The sequence below is a fragment of the Pseudorca crassidens genome, chromosome 2 (assembly GCF_039906515.1).
Source record: "Pseudorca crassidens isolate mPseCra1 chromosome 2, mPseCra1.hap1, whole genome shotgun sequence".
Taxonomy (NCBI): domain Eukaryota; kingdom Metazoa; phylum Chordata; class Mammalia; order Artiodactyla; family Delphinidae; genus Pseudorca; species Pseudorca crassidens.
In genome coordinates this window covers 107,117,356-107,134,904 of record NC_090297.1, presented here as the reverse complement: position 1 = coordinate 107,134,904, position 17,549 = coordinate 107,117,356, and the positions used below count along the sequence as shown (strand labels likewise).

Genomic DNA, 17,549 nt, shown 5'->3' with positions numbered 1-17,549 from the left:
AACGTTCTTCCTTTCTGAAACTTTTACCTTCCCTTTCAAAAAACAAAACGGCCGAAAGGCAGGGGCTGAGGCAGCGGGCGCAGCTGCATTTTTCCATCCCCAAGGTACAGGCCAGGAGTTCCGTTGTTGCCTGAGAGCCTGCTCAGCGCTAGGAGCCAGCCCTCCTTTCTCCGCTCTGAGTCACTGCGGAGTCCAGGCCACAGCCAGCTGACCCAAGTGCGCAAAGGACAAGGCTGACTTCGGCTCATTTTTACATCCGGAAATCCCCTCACCTCCTAAGCAGGCGCCTAAGTCTCTTGCACATGTTCACGCGAGTTATGGCTCTGGAAACCAAGGAGTTCATCCCCGGCTTGGCTTCACACAAGTTCATCCCTTCACACTTGGCTTTCCCCCACCTCGCCACACTTACGCAACAGTTTGATTTGCGTGACGGAACAAAAGAGACCGAACCCAACTGTGCACCGGGGACTCGAGCCAAAGACACGGAAATGAACAATGTCAGGCTCCACGAACTGAGCTGGTCGCGGAGGGGAAGGAGCCCGTACCGGTGCCGTTAACCAGGAGAGCCCCCAGAGCCAGAGAAGACATCAGGAAGTGAACGGATCCGCCCATCACCTGCTGACATCGCAGTCGGCACCTGACTCAAGAGAAAACCGAGCTTCAGAAAGAGAGCATGACCTTGGCTCAGCAGCACAGAGCACTGAAGCTAGACCAGGACGGACCTTGTGTCCTGTGTCAGAGCCCACAGCGTCGCCCAAGACTGCAGATGTGAAGGGTGAGGAGCAGCCGGGCAAGGGCTGGGAGCCTTGCACAGCTGCATTCAGCCCTGGGCTTCTGGGAGATCTCCGTTCCAGCTCTCCGGGTCTCTGAAGTGTAATCTTTACTTTTACAGTTTTCATCTGGAGACTCGAAGTCGCGGCTCCTCAATGGTTCCCTGGTGGTCTAGTGGCTAGGATTCGGCGCTTTCACCGCTGCGGCCCGGGTTCGATTCCCGGTCAGGGAAGCCTTTTTTTCTTTCTTTTTTTTTTTTTCTTTTTTTTCCCCTTCAGCATCTCCACTGGCAGGAGCCTTCCTCTTCCTGCCCCGACCAGAGCTGTGTTTATTTCAAGGTTCAGATGCAGAAGAGCTTCTGCACTGAGTCCCCAAATGCCGGTGAGTCCTGGCCTCAGGGTCCTTGACATCGCGCAGGCTGGAGGAGGGGAGATGTAAAGAACAGCCTGGGCTGGCCAGCTCTCGCCTCCGCTCTTTTCTCCCTGCATGTTACAAACCCGAAGGCTTATTTACAGAGTTTTCATCCCAAGAGCATCGGGGACTCGAGTTCCAAAAATTCATGAAAAACCAAAACCAATACCCTTTGAAACATACAGAAAAGTTGCAAGAGTAATAACATCGTATATTCTATACCTAAGTGCACAGTAAACATTTTCCCACGTTGGGTTTCTCACTCTCTCTCCGTATATAAGAATGGCGACACCACATGAGAGTTCCTTGCAGACATCTCCACTCAAGATTGCTCCTTTCGTTTGGCGTGTCTCTCAAAGCTAGCTTCTGCGGGACTTGTCCTCCAAGACCAGGGGAAGCGTTTGTCCTCGCGGGGACGCCCCCTTGCCCTTTCAGGAACCTGAAATCCGTTCTCTTCAGGCTGTAGAGAAGCTTTAGGAGGAGTTTTATTCAGCTCCCCCCGAAGTGCAGGCCAGACACGTTCTGTGCTAGTAGGAATCCCCCCGGACCGGTTGCCCTCCGGTCTCCTCCCGGTTGCCTTGGCGGGCAGTGGGGTCTTGGGTCAGCCTGAGCGCTGGAACCGCCTACCTGGGGAAAGGCCCTTCAGGGAAGTGCAGCTGCCCCTTGGCTGTTGCCTGTATCTCTGTGCCCTGCAGGGAGTGTAAAGGGTTCTGACAGGACACAAAGGTGACGAATCCTTCCCTGTAATGAGTGGGAGGATGAGAGGAGCAGATGGGAAATGCATCAAAGGCAGGGGGAGTATTCTCAAGGGCTTGTCAGAATTGTCTGCATGGGTGGCTGCCCTATGATACTAGTGCTTAGTGTTGTCTTTTCCTGACTTTGACCCAGTCTCAGGTCCAGTGTGATTAAGTGCTCTAAACCGTCCGTTTTTCTGAGGCTGTGCAACTGGTACAATTTTCCTGCGAGAAAGACGCACATCCTAGGAATTAGTAAGTGTCTACTCCACAGAGAGTCCAGAAGAGTCACGTGCTGCTGTCTCTGTGGCGCAGTGGGTTAGCGCAATCAGCTGTTAATGGGAAGGTGTGTGGTTCGAGCCCACCCAGGGACGGTGGGAAAGGTGTTAGAACCCATTCAGGGTTTTCCGTGTTGATTACCATTCCCGGTGTTCCATGCTGATTATTACCTGTACATCTGCTCCCAGAAAGTTTACGGAACTGCGTTTGGGGTCCTGTCCACCTCACGACTGCTGCCAGTCTTGGGCCACACTCCCCTTCCCAGCTCTATTGTCTGTCGTCTCTATTGGACTCTATACTTGCCTAACCTACGGCCTCCTGAAAGAGATCCAGGAATCCACGGTCTGGTGGGATAGTCTTTATTCGGCCAAGTCTATATTCTTGGACAAGAAAGTCATATTTTATGTGTCCTAAACTTTTAATCTGTGAACATTAGTAATTGTTCTATGAATGATGTTAGCAGTGAACTCATCATCATAATTCTCCTCTGCATTATTTTTGATAAAGGCCTTTCTTCCATGGTTGTGTATTACTTGGTTTCATGGTTTCACGATGACGAATATGCTGCAACCATCATTATCGTACACACACCTCTGACACTCGTGCAAGTGTTTCTATAGCGTAGAGACCTGGAAGTGCAAGTGGTACCTTTAGTGTTTCTATGCTTCTAATGTTGGTAAATGCTTCAAATTTTCCTTCCACAGAAGTGAGACTGAATCATATTCCATCTTATTTTCCAGTCTTTCAATGTCCCTTTCTTCATTTATTTGCCAACACAGCAATCTTTGTATACATCTCTCTAAGATAGTCTAACTAATAAAGGGAGCAGTGCCCTCCCGACATAACTAAGGGGAAGGACAACAGAGGGACATTGTGGGCATTACACAGAGATGTTCTATTGCATATGTTCGAAAGCTAAACATTCAATATTTTTAAAATCCTCCAATAATTGTAATTGTTCGCTCTGCTGACCTAGTCAACAGGGTCCCGAGAAGACTACCCAGAATGACCTCTTTGATAACGTCCTGCCAAGCAACTTATCCAAAGAGAAGAATCTCGCTGATCCCAGAGGTTTTATCCTTCTCACCTTTTCTCTTTTATTTATAAATTTTGGTTATATTTAATTTGATGAAAACAATGTAATGCCTCTCCTTCCTCGTATAAAATGGGGAATTAGCATGGGAATAAGTGTTTCTATGTTATTCCTTGTCAGTTGTTTGTTTGTTTCTGTGTTTTTTGGCTGTGACTATAAAAATTAGCCCATCTAAGGCACATCGTGGGAGCCAACAGAATCCTGCCCCCCCCACAGGTTCCTGCTTCAGACCTGGACCCTTAGAGTTATTAGCTCATGTTTGCTCTGTTCTGTTAAATCTCATGTGCAGAAATTGAGCATTTTGGCTTTTTCATACTGTGTGTTTACTGGACAAGGATTTTCTCTCTCTCTCTCTCTCTCTCCCTCTCATATGTTCATCATTAATTTCTCCTCTCAGTGCGGGATTCTGGTTTTAATTTTAGGAAGTGAACTTCTGGAGATAATCCCTGTTGGGTGGTGGTTTACAGGGATCTATTCCCTGTTAGGTAGAAGATGACAGCTAATCTGGACCATGAGCCTTTCTTGTCTGACGTTTGTCCTGAGGATTCTGGTACTTCCTGGTATGTGACACCGCAGCAGTGAGAAGCTGTCCACCTCTTGTCTTTCCTCTATTTGGTAAAAACCGCGTGGGCCAAGGCAATCCTTGTCAATAACTGCAAAAGTGTAGTAGCTACAATAAGGATGATCTTTACATGCAATGTTTCCCTCATAAGGAGCTCCACAGTAATAAGGGGATTAATACAGGAAGAATATTGAATTTTTAGCATGGAATAGGCAGCTTTCTTTCATTGGTATTCCCAAGTTTCTAAATAACTGAAAAAATTCAAACAAATGTCCTTTAGAGATTGCTTACATCACACTACAGAAAGCACAGGAAAGACACATCATTACAAACAAGCAACAAAGTCAGCAACATGAGCACTTGTGGCAACCGTACAAGTCAAGATTTAAACCTTCCAGAACTGTAAGCCAGTTCAGTCCTTAATACAGATGGATAAGGAGCAATGATGTCATGCACAGATACATGCCCTGGAGACTCAAAAGCATATCACGGAAGTACTCCGATTTTCATTAATGAGCTTCCTTCAAGGACCTAATGTGGCTGACTTATTTCATTTTGTTTCCCTCACTGTCAGTTGCTGTTAATACATATCGTTGCCTCTGCTTTCACCTTACATAATGGCCACTAGTTTGATGAATTTTTTTCCCCTTTAAATATATTTTCTCAGAAACTAAACAATATACTTTCTATTCCTTGGGAGAGAATAGACAAATTGGGCCTCTAAAATTTTTAATTAATTAAAAATTAATTCCGCAATTAATTTCAGAACAGTAATAATCACTTATATAAATTTAAAATAAGAAAATTAAGAATTTCTGGGAAAAATGCATTACTACTTATGCTTTCAATGTGGTACTTATATAAGGAAAAATTTTGTTGTTGCATTGGTGACAAGGAACAATAACAGATTTAGCTGTAGATTAAATTAATGGTCTTGATTACTTGGAAGAACAGTGAGAAATGAAATGAAATTTTTTACAAAGATGACCCTTAATACTTTTAAGCAATTTAAATAATTTATACATTTTATATATAATGACATTTAAAATGTTTATGTCCTGTGGTATGTTTTTATCGAGGTTACCCAGAAAACTTAGATAGGTTTAATAATTTTGGTCTAAAAACGACTATATATATATTTTCGGATTATCTTATAACGTAGAACATAATGGTGATATAACATTCTGGTGTGTAAGTCTTGGCTTTATTTTGTCTTGAACATCTGAGTTAAGTTGTTCTTCCTAAATTTCTTATACTGGTTGTACCGGTTAAATAAGAAAACATATTCAGTAAGATTTCAACATCTAATCATTTAAATTTATGTGTTGAAGTATATTAAATATACTAGTCAAGTACATTAAATATACTAATGTCTTTAAAGAGGAATGAATACTTGTAATTCTAGACACCAGATGAATCAATTATTCCGCTTACAATTTCTGGTAAATATTTTTAGGTGTCATCTTATATGTGATTCCATATATATGAATATATGATTCCAACATTCTCATGTTCCAACATGTGTCAGCTTAAATTACAAAGAAGAAGAAGCATCAATAGGAAAGAATCATTGATTACAGGTCCCAAAAGAAAAACATGCACGTTGCATCTCCTGCAAGAAATCAGCAACTTGGCAATGAGAAACTGTCATCACCCTGAACTTTCACTTTTCTCCAATGGGCTTGGGTTCACAACAACCTCCCTCAGCTTCCTCCTCTTTCTCTGTAAAGTAAGCTTCTTTCCTGTCCTTTGTTTGTGGGACTTGCCTATGGCTTTTGCTATAGCTTTCTTGTCCTGAATTGCAATTCTTCCGCTCTTCCTGAATAAACCCTTTTGGCTGGAAAAAAACAAAAAACAAGCCCCCCACAACTTTTATATATTTTTATATTTATAAATTTTTTATATTTAATTTGCTTATTTGTTTTTGGCTGCGATGGGTCTCCATTGCTGGGCGAGGGCTTTCTCTAGGTGCAGTGGTTGGGGCTACTCCTCATCGTGGTGGCTTCTCTTGTTTCGGAGCATGGGCTCTTGGCGTGCAGGCGTCAGTAGTTGTTGCATGAGGGCTCAGTCGTTGTGGCTCACGGGCTCTACAGTGTAGGCTCAGTAGCTGGGGTGCACGGGCTTAGTTGTTACACAGCACGTGGGATCTTCCCGGACAAGGGCTCGACCCCGTGTCCCCTGCCTTGGCAGGTGGATTCTTAACCAATGTGCAACCAGGGAAGCCCCCAAAAGTATTATTTTTAAAGTTAACAGTGGCATTATTCTGCTGGAATGGGGTGCCTTAGAAAAATGTGTATGTCCACCAAAATCACAAAGAAATTTTTGTACCATTTCAGAATATCATCAACTGGAAACAACTGAAATGTCCAACAGTAGAAATCTATGGAGAGTTATATTCTTACAAGGACTACACACAGAGACAAAGAACTACGTGAAAAATAGGGTTAAATTTCATAGACATAATGTGGAGTGAAAGAAGTCAGACCCATGCCCCTCCAGGCCCCCAAACCCAGTGCACACCCTGTGATCCAATTTATGTGAAAGTAACAGGCAGAGAGGTTGGGAGGGGTATGTGTGTGATTCCTCTGAGCTCTTGCATGGGAAGAGTCATGAGGAAGCCTTTTGTGGTCTGGTCATTTTCCATACCTTAGTTATTCAGGTTGCTTCATCAGTTATTCACGTTGGTGTACACTGGTAATGCTTTGGGAACTGTACACGCTTTGTACTTTATGCATATTATGCATCAGTTTTTAAAGGTTTAATGCCACTTGGTTATTGTTAAAGTGATGTTGATACTTTTTCGTCAGCTTTGTCCTGGGCTAGGAGGAAAAGTAAGTTCAAAGTACTTACTGGGATATTTTTGCTGTCCTCAGATTTCTGGCTTCCCTTCAGTATCGGATGTCTGACTACTTACTTGTATGTTGCTCACAACCATGACCCTAAGCTGACATTCCACTGTTCATACTGCGGCAAAGAGAGAAGCAAGTGTTCATGATCAAATCTTGCTCTGTTAAGAATCAATATGAGTCAAGGAAGGGGGAGGGTATATGAAATTGAGAAATTCTGATGAGGATAGTAGTTCAATTAGGCTTAAGTAACTCAGAGGTGCCAAAGGGAGGACACTGGCAGGTCGTCCACAAAGAACAGCCGCCACATTCACGTCACCACTAAACTCTGAAGAATTTTTGGAGCCTCCACACATAGCCAAAAGCGTTTACCTTGTTAGTTCAGAACGTCACTAGATTAACCCGTCCAGACTAGGTGTTTGATGGCTTTCAGCTATCTGTTCCTCAAGGAAAGGGAAAACTCCCTTCTCATGTTTTGTGTGTGTGTTTGTGTGTGTGTGTGTGTGTGTGTGTGTGTGTGTGTGCGTGTGTGAGTGTACGTGCTTTCCCTCTCTTCTCTTCTCTGGCTCTTTTATAAATCCTGTCTTTTTTAATGACAACATCCTAATAAGTGTTTCCAATTTTTATTAGGATCCATGTGAGCTAACTCATTCAAAGTCTCTTTACTACTTGAAGTAAGTCAGAAAGAGGAAAACAAATATCGTATATTAATTCATATATGTGGATGCTAGAAAAATGGTTCAGATGAACCAGTTTGCAGGGCAGAGAGAGAGACACAGCTGTAGGGAACAAACTTATGGACACGGGGAAAGTGGCAGAGGGGCTCGTGGTGGTGGGGTGAATTGGGAGATTGGGATTGACATATATATACTAATATGTATAAAATTACTAATAAGAACCTTCAGTATAAAAAATAAACAAAATTCAAAAATAATCTCTTTACAACTATTGTTGAAGTATGATTTTTATATTCACATCTGTACACACTATATTGGTAGCTTTGAAATGTATACCTGGGTGGAGACTGCCATGGAAAGGGAAAGTTTAGGCCTTAAGTTGTTGTAAGATAGGTCCTTCTTAGTCTTTAAATAGACAGTTTCCAGTTAGTATGTGTTTAACAGGCTCATCGTCATTCTCTCTGCTTCTAACGTCGTGGCTTCTCCGAAGGTCCTGTTTACTCTTTCTCCTCTTCTTCTTCTTCATTTCATTAATTAGTTTGGGAGTTTTGTAGGCCTACCTTTCAATCTTCTTTTCCTTTTGAAATCTTGGAGGTTGAACAAGGAAGGGATGCAAATCTCAGTGAAGTTTCCTCAGATACCCGTGAGCATGGTGGCCAAGGGGAAGGGCTCTGGAGGCAAAGTGCCTGGGTCTGAGTGCTGGCTCTCACAGTCACGGGGGTGAGACCCTGAAAAGATTAGCTCAGCGTTTCAGTGCCTCAGTGTTCTCATCTGCAACAAGGGGTGGTAAAGTCCTACACTGTCCTCCAGGGTTGTTATGTGGACTTAGTAAGTTATTTTACAGTAAAGCTCTGGGGAACACTGCTGCTCACTCAGTAAAGCTCGAGAAAGCTGCTGTTATCCTTATATTGTGAAGTCTTTTATTTCCCCTTCTAACTGTACCACTGCTGACCTTCAACATTCCCCAGAAAAAACTACAGTTGTTTAAATGTTTAGCTGACCTCTTCTCCTTCATATTAGTGACCTGCACCTGGAAAACTGGTTGGTTTGGATGGTGATCTAACTGGTGATCTAAAGGCAGTGGGGCACTGAATCCAGCTTCATCAGATTCTTGGACCCTGGGCAGGCATGACGATTGTTTAGCTCATGGTAGACAATCTCTTGCACATGTATCTATAGCAAGAGCTTTTCATAGATAGACATATCTCAAGCATTAGAAGAAAAGTGCAAGTATGTACCAGTGACCTGTCTCTTTGGTTGTTGTTGTTTGAAGAAATCAGAGGAAGAAAATAGAATTTACCTGGAAGTTGCAGATTTCCTCCTTCAGTTATGACGGGGTGTTTCTAGAAAGGTAGCATTCACGTTGAAAACGACTAAGTCAAGTGTGGATTAAAGGAATTCTGTTTGAAGGCTTCGGCGAAATGCAGCTAGGACCCACAGGTTCAGCTCCAGAGAGAGAGAAGCTCACTGGAATGAACCTAATTCTCTACCTTTTCCCCTTAGGCCCAAAGGGCACTTGCGCGAACCCCCGGCTCCCGCGGCTTCTGGGAGCTGAGGAGTCAGCGGGGGCGACCCTGCACTCGGGGGCATAGCTGTGGATCCGAGGACTCTGCGGTCGGTGCGGGAGCCCAAAGGCCGACTGTGGGAGGCTCGGGGGTCCTCCCTTTGGGGCAGGCTCGGAACCCTAAAACCAGGGCCTCTAGGAAGCCGCAGTCTCCTTGCCTGAGAGGTCTTGGGGCTTCAAGGTTCATTCTTCAGTTTGAAAAGTTGGCGACTAGGATAGTGGTGGCAGGACCTACGGATTTCAGGGATGTGTCACTAGGCTGTAGCATCTGCCGTGTTTCCGTAGTGTAGCGGTTATCACGTTCGCCTCACACGCGAAAGGTCCCCGGTTCGAAACCGGGTGGAAACAAACGTTCTTCCTTTCTGAGACTTGTACCTTCCCTTTCAAAAAAGGAAAACAGCCGAAAGGCAGGGGCTGAGGCAGCGGGCGCAGCTGCATTTTCCATCCCCAAAGGACAGGCCAGGAGTTCCGTTGTTGCCTGAGAGCCTGCTCAGCGCCAGGAGCCAGCCCTCCTTTCTCCGCTCTGAGTCACTGCGGAGTCCAGGCCACAGCCAGCTGACCCAAGCGCGCAAAGGACAAGGCTGACTTCGGCTCATTTTTACATCCGGAAATCCCCTCACCTCCTAAGCAGGCGCCTAAATCTCTTGCAAATGTTCACGCGAGTTATGTCTCTGGAAACCAAGGAGTTCATCCCTGGCTTGGCTTCACACAAGTTCATCCCTTCACACTTGGCTTTCCCCCACCTCGGCACACTTACGCAACAGTTTGATTTGCGTGACGGAACAAAAGAGACCGAACCCAACTGTGCACCGGGGACTCGAGCCAAAGACACAGAAATAAACAATGTCAGGCTCCACGAACTGAGCTGGTCGCGGAGGGGAAGGAGCCCGTACCGTTGCCGTTAACCAGGAGAGCCCCCGGAGCCAGGGCAGACATCAGGAAGTGGACGGATCCGCCCATCACCTGTTGACATCCCAGTCGGCACCTGACTCAAGAGAAAACCGAGGTTCAGAGAGCATGACCTTGGCTCGGCAGCACAGAGCACTGAAGCTAGACCAGGACGGACCTTGTGTCCTGTGTCAGAGCCCACAGCGTCGCCCAAGACTGCAGATGTGAAGGGTGATGAGCAGCCAGGCAAGGGCTGGGAGCCTTGCACAGCTGCATTCAGCCCTGGGCTTCTGGGAAATTTCCGTTCCTGCTCTCCGGGTCTCTGAAGTGTAATCTTTACTTTTAAATTTTTCATTTGGAGACGCTAAGTCGAGGCACCTCAGGGGTTCCCTGGTGGTCTAGTGGCTAGGATTCGGCGCTTTCACCGCTGCGGCCCGGGTTCGATTCCCGGTCAGGGAAGCCTTTTTTCTTTTTCTTTTTCTTTTTTTTTTTTTTTGTTTCCTTTTTTTTCCCCTTCAGCATCTCCACTGGCAGGAGTCTTCCTCTTCCTGCCCCGACCAGAGCTGTGTTTTATTTCAAGGTTCAGATGCAGAAGAGCTTCTGCACTGAGTCCCCAAATGCCGGTGAGTCCCGGCCTCAGGGTCCTTGACATCGCGCAGGCTGGAAGAGATGGGATGTAATGAACAGCCTGGGCTGGTCAGCTCTCCCCTCGGCACTTTTCTCCCTGCATGTTACAAACCCGGAGACTTATTTACAGAGTTTTCATCCCAAGAGCATCGGGGACTCGAGTTCATTGAAAACCAAAACGAAAACCCTTTGAAACATACAAAAAAGTTGCAAGAGTAATAACATCCTATATTCTATACGTAAGTGCACAGTAAACATTTTCCCACGTTGGGTTTCTCACTCTCTCTCCGTATATAAGAATGGCGACACCACTTGAGAGTTCCTTGCAGACATCTCCACTCAAGATTGCTCCTTTCGTTTGGCGTGTCTCTCAAAGCCAGCTTCTGCGGGACTTGTCCTCCAAGACCAGGGGAAGCCTTTGTCCTCGTGGGGATGCCCCCTTGCCCTTTCAGGAACCTGAAATCCGTTCTCTTCAGGCTGTAGAGAAGCTTCAGGAGGAGTTTTATTCAGCTCCCCCCGAAGTGCAGGCCAGACACGTTCTGTGCTAGTAGGAATCCCCCCGGACCGGCTGCCCTCCGGACTCCTCCCGGTTGCCTTGGCGGGCAGTGGGGTCTTGGGTCAGCCTGAGCGCTGGAACCGCCTACCTCGGGAAAGGCCCTTCAGGGAAGTGCAGCTGCCCCTTGGCTGTTGCCTGCATCTCTGTGCCCTGCAGGGAGCGTAAAGGGTTCTGACAGGACACAAAGGTGACGAATCCTTCCCTCTAGTGAGTGGGAGGATGAGAGGAGCAGATGGGAAATGCGTCAAAGGCAGGGGGAGTATTCTCAAGGGCTTGTCAGAATTGTCTGCATGGGTGGATGCCCTGTGATAATAGTGCTTAGTGTTGTCTTTTCCTGACCTTGACCCAGTCTCAGGTCCAGTGTGATTAACTCTCCAAACCGTCCGAATTTCCGAGGCTTTGGAATGGGTACCATTTTCCTGTGAGAACGGCGGCACATCCTGGGAATTCGTAAGTGTCTACTCCATAGAGAGTCCTGAAGAGACACGTGCTGCTGTCTCTGTGGCGCAGTGGCTTAGCGCGTTCGGTTGTCAATCGTGAAGGTTGGTGGTTCAAGCCCACCCAAGGACGTTGGGAGAGGTTTTAGAACCCATTCAGCGTTTTCCATGTTGATTACCATTCCCGGTGTTCCATGCTGATTATTACCTGCACATCTGCTCCCACAAAGTTTACCGAATGCAGTTCGGGGTCCTATCCACCTCACGACTATTGCCAGTCTTGGGCCACACTCCCCTTCCCAGCTCTATTGTCTGTCGTCTCTATTGGACTCTATACTTGCCTAATTTATGGCCTCCTGAAAGAGATCCAGGAATCCATGGTCTGGTGGGATAGTCTTTATTCGGCCAATTCTATAGACTTGGACAAGAAAGTCATATTTTATGTGTCTTAAACTTTTCATCTGTGAATGTTAGTAATTGTTCTATGAATGATGTTAGCAGTGAACTCATCATCATAATTCTCCTCTGCATTATTTTTGATAAACGCCTTTCTTCCATGGTTGTGTATTACTTGGTTTCATGGTTTCACGATGACGAATATGCTGCAACCATCATTATTGTACACACACCTCTGACCACTCGTGCAGGTGTTTCCATAGCGTAGAGACCTGGAAGTGCAAGTGCTACCTTTAGTGTTTCTAATGTTGGTAAATCCTTCAAATTTTCCTTCCACAGAATTGGGACTAAATCATATTCTATTTTATTTTCCAGTCTTTCAATGTCCCTTTCTTCATTTACTTGCCAACACAGCAATCTTTGTATACATCTCTCTAAGATAGTCTAACTAATAAAGGGAGCAGTGCCCTCCCGACATAACTAAGGGGAAGGACAACAGAGGGACATTGTGGGCATTACACAGAGATGTTCTATTGCATATGTTCGAAAGCTCAACATTCAATATTTTTAAAATCCTCCAATAACTGTAATTGTTCTCTCTGCTGACCTAGTCAACAGGGTCCAGAGAAGACTGTCCAGAATGACCTCTTTGATAAAGTCCTGCCAAGCAACTTATCCAAAGAGAAGAATCTCACTGATCCCAGAGGTTTTTTCCTTCTCCCCTTTTCTCTTTTATTTATAAATTTTGCTTATACTTTTAATTTGATGAAAACAATCTAATGTGTGCCCTTCCTCATATAAAAAGTGGAATTAGCATGGGAATAAGTGTTTCTATGTTATTCCTTGTCAGTTTTTTGTTTGTTTCTTTGTTTTTTTGGCTGTGACTTTAAAAATTATTCCATCTAAGACACATCGTGGGAGCCAACAGAATCCTGCCCCCCCACAGGTTCCTGCTTCAGACCTGGACCCTTAGAGTTATTAGCACATGTTTGCTCTGTTCTGTTAAATCTCATGTGCAGAAATTGAGTATTTTGGCTTTTTCATACTGTGTGGTTACTGGACAAGGATTTTTTTTCTCTCTCTCTCTGCCTCTCATTTGTGCATCACTAATTTCTCCTCTCAGTGCGGGATTCTGGTTTTAATTCTAGGAAGTGAACTTCTGGGAGTAATCCCTGTTGGGGGGTGGTTTACAGGGATCTATTCCCTGTTAGGTAGAAGGTGACAGCTAATCTGGACCATGAGTCTTTCTTGTCTGATGCTTGTCCTGAGGATTCTGGTATTTCCTGGTATGTGACACCACAGCAGTGAGAAGCTGTCCACCTCTTGTCTTTCCTCTATTTGGTAAAAACCGCCTGGGCCAAGACAATCCTTGTCAATAACTGCAAAAGTGTAGGAGCTACAATAAGGATGATCTTAATATGCAATGGTTCCCTCATAAGTGTAAGGTGGGATCTTAACAAAGGGCAGCACGAAACAGAGGAAAGCTTCAAGTGAGCTTTATTAGGGAGTGCTCCCGGAAGAGGTTCACCGGTCTGAGAGAAAGGGGCCAGAGAAGTCTCACCCGGGCGAGGGTTGGGCAAGATTTTATAGGGGAAGAAGGGAAAGAGGTGTGGTGAAACTGGGAGGGGGCAGGGTATTCCTTATTTGGTGGTCTTTTTGGGTATCCTGGGGGACAGTTTGTCCTGCCCCTCGAAAGGCGGGAAGGCTGGGCTGGGTTCAAAGTCCCCAGATCAGTTCCTGGAACTGGGTGGTCCAGAATGTCTCCAGGGCAGTTTCTGGAACTGCGTGGTTTGGAGAATTTTGATCTGATGCAACCTGTGAATCTGATTGCGTTCCCCTGCCTCGGGCCAGTTGGCCTTACAATAAGGAACTGCACATTAATAAGGGGGATTAATACAGGAAGAATACTGAACTTTTAGCATGGAATAGGCAGCTTTCTTTCATTGGTATACTCAGGTTTCTAAATAACTGAAAAAATTCAAACAAATGTCCTTTAGGGATTCCTTACATCAGACTACAGAAAGCAGAGGAAAGACATTTATACCATTAGAAACAAGCAACAAAATCAGCAACATGAGCACTTGTCGCAACTCTACAAGTCAAGATTTAAACCTTCCAGAACTGTAAGCCATTTCAGTCCTTAATACAGATGGATGAGGAGCAATGACGTCATGCACAGATACATACCCTGGAAACTCAAAAGCATATCACAGAAGTACTCCGATTTTCATTAATGAGCTTCCTTCAAGGACCTAATGTGGCTGACTTATTTCATTTTGTTTCCCTCACTGTCAGTTGCTGTTAATACATATCATTGCTTCTGCTTTCATGTTAAATAATGTCCACTAGTGTGATGAAATTTTTTCCCCTTTAAATATATTTTCTCAGAAACAAAACAATATACTTTCTATTCCTTGGGAGAGAATAGATGAATTTGGCCTCTAAAAATTTAAATTAATTAAAAATTAATTCCACAATTAATTTCAGAAAAGTAATAACCAGTTACATAATTTTAAAATAAGAAAATTAAGAATTACAGGGGAAAATGTTTTACTACTTATGCTTTCAATGTGGTACTTACATAAGGAAAAATTATATTGTTGAATTGGTGACAAGGAACAATAACCGATTAAGCTGTAGATTAAATTAATGGTCTTGATTACTTGGAAGAACAGTGAGAAACGAAATGAAATTGATGATAAAGATGGCCCTTAATACTTTTAAGCAATTTAAATAATTTATACATTTTATATATAATCACATTTAAAATGTTTATGTCATGTGTTGTGTTTTTATCGAGGTTACTTGGAAAACTTAGATTGGTTTAATAATTTTGGTCTAAAAACTACTATATAAACATTTTCATATTGTCTTATAATGTAGAAAATAACGGTGGTATAGTATTCTGGTATGTAAGTCTTGGCTTTACTTTGGCTTGAACATCTGAGATAAGTTGGACTTCCTAAATTTCCTATACTGGTTGTACCGGTTAAATAAGCAACATATCCAATACGTTTTCAACGTCTAAACATTTAAATTTATGTGTTGAAGTATATTAAATATGCTAGTCAAGTACATTAAGTATACTAATTTTTTAAAGAGGAATGAATACTTGTAATTCTAGAAACCAGACGACTCAATTATTCCACTTACAATTTTTGGTAAATATATTTAGGTTTCATCTAATATATGATTCCATATACACCAATATGTGATTCCAACATTCTCATGTTCTAACATGTGTCAGCTTAAATTACAAATTCAAGATTTACAGTTAACTTTAATCCTTTGACTAACATTAAATTGATTTAATTAACGAATCATCTTTGGTTGCCTGCAAATTCTCTCTGTCTTTGTGCTTCCCATTTGCCATGATTTCCTGATAGGTTGGCTGACAACAGCGCTTTCGTTGGGGAATGCTGTTGTTTTCTGGGTTCACATATATTTCTATAGTTTGTAGGTTTGCGGCTGGGGCTGTGGCTATTCTTATGTGTCCGCTTGACAAGAGTTCAGTAGCGTGGCTTGTGTTTTCACTGCTCTGACACGGCAGAATCATAACCTTAATGCTGCGCACTGCACAGCCTCTGAAACCTTCTCAATCGCCTCCTTGCTTCTCGTTACACATTCATTTTCGCATGGCCCTTGCTTTTTATCACAGCAAGCACCAAAATTCAGCTTTGCAGAGAAATGATATCATTGAAAAGAATGTAGGATAATCTAATGTTGGCAGATTTTACTATGTAAATTACACCTCAATAAAGCTTACTTTTAACAAAAAAGGGCAAACACAACCAAATGTTGACAGGATGGAGAGCACTGGAAATTCTTATTCATTTCTGGAAAGGGTATTAAAAAGTTCAACAGGTTGGAAGAAAATTTGGCAGCATCAGCTGAGGGTCATCCATACACAGTTACATGCTGTGGCCCAGATATTGCACTTTTAGCTGTGCTACACCTTTGACCTGTGCTCTCCAATATGATAGGGACAAGCCACATGTAGCTACTGAACACTTGAAAGTTGCTAGGGCCACAGGGTGTAAGGATACTAGTCTGATGTAGTAAGTCTCCTAAAATATTAAAGTAGATTAAACTAGAAAATTCAAAATTCCTTGTGACAGTTTTGAAAACTAAAAAGGGAAACGTCGCTAAAATGAAGTCGGGAGACCAGAAGTGGGAGCTCCCATGGGGTACCACTCAAGTCCAAAGACAGGAAGTATCATCAATTACAGACCCAGACAGAAGAAGCATCAATAGGAAAGAATCATCCATTACAGGCCCCAACAGAAAAACATGTACGTTGCATCTCCTACAAGAAATCAGCAGTTTGGCAAAGAGAAACCGTCATCACCCTGAACTTTCACTTTTCTCCAATGGGCTTGGGTTCACAACAACCTCCCTCAGCTTCCTCCTCTTTCTCTGTAAAGTAAGTTTCCTTCCTGTCCTTTGTTTGTGGGAGTTGCCTATGGCTTTTGCTATAGCTTGCTTGTCCTGAATTGCAATTCTTCCACTATTCCTGAATAAACCCTTTTTGCTGGAAAAAAACAAAAAACAACCCCCGCAACTTTTATATATTTTTATATTTATAAATTTTTTACATTTAATTTGCTTATTTGTTTTTGGCTGCATTCGGTCTCCGTTGCTGGGCGAGTGCTTTCTCTAGTTGCAGTGATTGGGGCCTACTCTTGATCGTGATGGATTCTCTTGTTGTGGAGCATGGGCTCTCTGCACGCAAGCGTCAGTAGTTGTGGCATGAGGGCTCAGTCGTTCTGCCTCACGGGCTCTAGAGCATAGGATCAGTAGCTGGGGTGCATGGGCTTAGTTGCTCCACAACACGTGGGATCTTCCCGGACCAGGGCTCGCACCCGTGTCCCCTGCCTTGGCAGGCGGATTCTTAACCAATGCGCAACCAGGGAAGCCCCCAAAAGTATTAATTTTAAAGTCAACACTGGCATTATTCTGCTGGAATGGGGTGCCTTAGAAAAATGTGTATGTCCACCAAAAGTCACAAAGAAATTTTTGTACCATTTCAGATTATCCTCAACTGGAAACAACTGAAATGTCCAACAGTAGAAATCTATGGAGAGTTATATTCTTACAAGGACTACACACAGAGACAAAGAACTACGTGAAAAATAGGGTTAAATTTCATAGACATAATGTTGAGTGAAAGAAGTCAGACCCATGCCCCTCCAGGCCCCCAAACCCAGTGCATGCCCCGTGATCCAATTTATGTGAAAGTAACAGGCAGAGAGGTTGGGAGGGGTATGTGCATGATTCCTCTGAGCTCTTGCATGGGAAGAGTCATGAGGAAGCCTTTTGTGGTCTGGTCATTTTCCATACCTTAGTTATTCAGGTTGCTTCATCAGTTATTCACGTTGGTGTACACTGGTAATGCTTTGGGAACTGTACACTCTTTGTACTTCATGAATATTATGCCTAAGTTTTTAAAAGTTTAATGCCACTTGGTTATCGTTAAAGTGACGTTGATACTTTTTCTTCAGCTTTGTCCTGGGCTAGGAGGAAAAGTAAGTTCAAAGTAGTTACTGGGATATTTTTGCTGTCCTCAGATTTCTGGCTTCCCTTCAGTATCGGATGTCTGACTACTTACTTGTATGTTGCTCACAACCATGACCCTAAGCTGACATTTCACTGTTTATACTGCGGCAAAGAGAGAAGCAAGAGTTCATGATCAAATCTTGCTCTGTTAA

The 17,549-nt window shown here is 43.8% G+C and overlaps 1 non-coding gene across 1 annotated transcript; it reads left to right on the top strand.

Moving 5' to 3' along the window:
- The first annotated feature begins 9,212 nt into the window (after window positions 1-9,212).
- On the top strand, window positions 9,213-9,285 carry TRNAV-CAC (transfer RNA valine (anticodon CAC)). The gene has a single exon. It is a non-coding gene; the product is annotated as a tRNA-Val (tRNA).
- The last annotated feature ends 8,264 nt before the right edge of the window (window positions 9,286-17,549 follow it).